Genomic DNA, 4,587 nt, shown 5'->3' on the forward strand with positions numbered 1-4,587 from the left:
TTCCTATGGAAACAGCAAAATAAATTCCTGTTGAATGGAACAATTTTGGTAAATTCTGTATGATTCCTATTCAAATTGGAAAGAATTAAAACAGATAACACTAATTTTCTTTCAATATTAACATGTATCACAGAAATTGCAAAGCAATATCTGACAGAACAAGAAACATAAATTCAAGTAACTTATAGAAGACCTGAATTTAGGGAATACGTCATATATATAGCATTTCTGTGAAAAAATAATCAAGGGAACAAGCTTCCATGCGATATTTTTAAAAGAATAATCTATACTCATGAACATTTAGTATGTGGTATAGTTTGGATTTGTCTCTCTACCCAAATTTCATGTCAAATTGTAGTCCCCAGTGTTGGAGGACGGGGGCTGTTATGAGGGCTTGATTGGATCAAGAGGGCGGACTTCTCCCTTGCTGTTCTCATGATAGTGAATGAGTTCTCAAGAGATCTGATTGTTTAAAAGTATGTAGCACCTCCTTCTTCTCTTTCTTCCTCCTGCTCTAGCCATGTAAAACATGCCTGCTTCCCCTTCCCCTTCTGCCATGATTGTAAGTTTCCTGAGGCCTCCCCAGCCATACTTCCTTTACAGCCTGCTGAACCATGAGCACAGTAAGTCTCTTTTATTTACAAATTATCCAGTCACAGGTAGTTCTTTATAGCAATGTGAGAACAGACTGATACAATAAGCTCATATTTGTACTCCACAATGGCACAGGCTTCACTAGATGTATGGTAGCCATTTCAACTAAAAGTGATCTGAAATGCAAAAAATCATCTAGATTGATCATCCAGTAGAAGTTTTACTCAACCAGCAGGCTTTACTCAAGAAACATTACATGCCCTGGGGGGCTATATCAACTTTCCATAAAAGGAATTCAAATTTTACATGATATCCCTATGTCTTCCCCTCAGTGAAAATTTCTTTCCTGGCTGAAAGCCTAGATCTGTACTTTTTTTATCTGAATAAACAAAGATAATTATTTTGCATCCTGAGCACGAGGTCATACTCATTGAGAAGAGAGGTTCCATTTGGAGCAGTCACTATTAGTTCTCTAATAGTAATTTCTCCCATCCTCCTTGCTAAAAGAACCCCAGTGTAGTTCAGGCAGCCCTGTGCCCAGTCCCATGGGATGAATAAGGAAATATATAATAATCAATCAAGGGCATTCCACTGCTCTTGGCTGGTGATTAGCCTACAAGTGGATATATGTCCTACTTCTGGCTAAACAGATGTAAAGAAAGCATTTTCTTCTGGGATACAGTCAGGAATGCAAGGACAAAGATCTCGCACCTCCTACCCTCCCTTCCTATCTGTGTGTGGTGTGGATATGCTATGTAGAGGTGTGGCAGCCATTTTGCAATCACGAGGTGAAAAGCCTGTAAAAGAACACCAATGCTATGATGTTGAGCAAATGAAAGGACCTGGGTCCTTGATGGTAACACTGAGTCACTGAACCTATCTGCAGATGGTTTGTCTCCATGTCTTATTGAGTGAGTAAATAAAAGCCCTCATGATTTACAGTTATGTAAGGCTCTCTGATAAGTGCTCCCCAAAGCATCCTAACTATCTATAACAACTCTTAGACATTTAGGCAAGGATGATTTAAAATTTAACCAATCCTGCTTCTCCTGTATTTTCTATAATCCAACCACCTTTTTCTCTTTTCATCAACTTTCCTGTGAACTTAGATCACATGGTTCATCATTCAACCATACACTTACTATAACATTTTTAACTCCCTCACACCCTTATCCTTCTGTTGCACTGGCTCAGCAAAACCCCATCCTAGATCAATCAATCATCCACATTTCCCATCCGTATCTAGGATCCTGAATACCACCAGAGAAAATCATAGAATCAATAGATTAGTGTCACCACAAATTCAGTCTGCATTCTCAGTTCAGCCCTAAGGAATAACCTATAATCCTTCTCTGCATCTCTAGTTAGTCACTCTCCCAACAACTGTTTCAAGCCTTCACCAACTCATCCCTCCCTGTCTATGTACATCTCATTTCTGCTTTACAGGACTCCCTCAGTTTCTCAGCAGCCACTCAGAGTTACCTGCGTTCACTCTCACCGTCTTTATTGATTGTAATCATTAAGTTGTTCACTAAATACGCCAACGATCCACCTTTATAGCATTTGTTAAGATCACACTAGCTGATCCTCTAGTACTTGGACATTGGTTAACGAATTCTCACCCATAGTGAGGGGAAATGACCTGTGTTGCTTTGGGACCAGAGCATTTCATTGCCAGTGAGGCCTCCTCCAGAACTTTCTTCCCCTCTGTCATGGAAACCAACAATATCTCAGCTCCATCTAGGTGACTATAATGAATAAAGCAGAAGTAGACACGTAGCATGAATAAGAATTAAACTCGTTGACCGGGCGTGGCGGCTCACGTCTGTAATCCCAGCACTTTGGGAGGCCGAGGCAGGCGGATCACAAGGTCAGGAGATCGAGACCATCCTGGCTAACAAAGTGAAACCCCGTCTCTACTAAAAATACAAAAAATTAGCCGGGCGTGGTGGTGGGAGCCTGTAGTCCCAGCTACTCGGAGAGGCTGAGGCAGGAGAATGGCGTGAATCCGGGAGGCGGAGCTTGCAGTGAGCCGAGATTGCGCCACTGCACTCCAGCCTGGGTGACAGAGCGAGACTCCGTCTCAAAAAAAAAAAAAATAATTAAACTCGTTAAAAAAAAAAAAAAAAAAACTAAGATTTTGAAGTGTTTGTTATTGTTGCATAATATAGCCTATTCTCACTGATACATCTTTTCTCCTACATCACAAAATATTGTGTCTCCCCTGTCATCTCTCAGATGTATCCTTCCACTTGTTCTCCAACCTCAGAGATGCTGTTCCATCAATCATTCTGTCTTTCTTTCTCTCTCTCCATATATATATTGTGTGTATATATGTATATATAATGTGTGTGTGTGCATGTATATATGTATGTGTGTGTATATATACAAACACATATATAATATATATGTATATATCCTCAACCTTTCCTTCATTCTGCATGTATCTTTAATCCTTTCCTTCATTCCATTTAGTATAAAAATTTGTTTAAAGTAGTGTTACAGCTTTTTTAGAATTTGTCTAGCAGGCTTTCTGGTTTTCACCATAAAATGCCCCACATGGATTAATAAAAAAAATTGTTAAAAGTAACCCCATATTTTCAATCTTTTAAAAATGTCCATTATTGATCCTATATATCTCCACAGCTTACACAAGTGGGCCAAGGCCTACTGCCTTGCTTGAACAATATAGTCTTTATGTATTGCATTCACTTGCACTCTTCCCATTTATTCTTCATCCCATCATAATCTCATAGCCACCCCACACCATTCTATGACAGCATTCTTCCCAAAATTATATGTGCACTCAAGTGCTAAACTGAATGGACCCTGTACTGGACATGCTGGCCTATTTCCCTCTGTACATACTTCTTCTTTCTTAAAATGGCCCACTCCCAGCCCTTCTGAATGAATCTGCTGTGCCTTGGCCTACAGGCTCCATTACATATACTTGGATGTACTTTCCACCATGAGACTCCCCCAAGAAACTCCCCAAATCAGGCACAGCTGATTAGCCATGAGAAGACAGCTAATCTAAAGGCAACCAATCCATAGGAAAGGCCAGAAAATTGTGATTTGTGTACAGGTTCAAGAAAAGGATCGTGGCTAGGTTTTCTTTCTCTCATGAATTTGAACTAAGATCAAAGGAAAGTTGGCATTTGGTGACGAGGAAATGGTCCTAGGAGTCTACAAAAAATTGGAACTGGGTCAGCACTACGGCCATATACAAGACACCACAGAGCAAGGTATTAGCTGAGAACAGGTAACTGCGCAGCAACTCATAGATGGCCTCTGGGGAAGCGGTAGAGTGAATAGGTTGGTTCCTACTGGCCTTCCAGACCCACTGGCCAGTCTTTTTGTGGTCCAGTTGTGCTTGGCTTTTGTCTCAGATTTATATACAATTCTATAAACTATCCTTAAAATGAATCCCTATTACTATAATGTGAGTGGATTTTTTTTCTTAGCAAAAAGTTCTTTTAACCCTTATTTCATTTTACCTCCTTATAGTATTTTGCAATATTGACCAACCCCTCTCTTGAAAGTTTCTCCCACCTTGCTACTCCAACAGGAGGAGCCTCTGCTTCATCTTCTATTGATACCTCTCATTTCTTCTCAGTCTCCTTCAGTGGCTTCTCTTCCTCTGCCAATCTGTTAAATGTGAAGGTGACTGAAGTTTCCCTGTTGGCTTTGGTCCACACTCCCTGGACACTTTACCCACTGTCATGTCTTCAACTCCAATCTAGCTACAAACTCTTGGGATTTAATTCTGTCCAACTAATGTGAGTTTTTGAAAAATCACTGTATTAGGGTTCTCTGGAGGGACAGAGCTAATAGGATATATGTATATATGAAAGGGAGTTTATTCAGGAGAACTGACTCACGTGATCACAAAGTAAATTCCCATGATAGTTCGTTTGCAAGTTGAGGAGCAAGGAAGCCAGGGGTGGATCAGTCCAAGTCCCAAAACCTCAAAAGTAGAAAAGACGACAGTGT

At 40.3% G+C, this 4,587-nt stretch overlaps 1 non-coding gene across 1 annotated transcript; it reads left to right on the forward strand.

Moving 5' to 3' along the window:
- The first annotated feature begins 3,088 nt into the window (after nucleotides 1–3,088).
- On the forward strand, nucleotides 3,089–3,152 carry LOC115831850. The gene has a single exon (XR_004027343.1). It is a non-coding gene; the product is annotated as a U7 small nuclear RNA (small nuclear RNA).
- Nucleotides 3,153–4,587: the final 1,435 nt, after the last annotated feature.

This window comes from Nomascus leucogenys, chromosome 2, assembly GCF_006542625.1.
Source record: "Nomascus leucogenys isolate Asia chromosome 2, Asia_NLE_v1, whole genome shotgun sequence".
NCBI lineage: Eukaryota > Metazoa > Chordata > Mammalia > Primates > Hylobatidae > Nomascus > Nomascus leucogenys.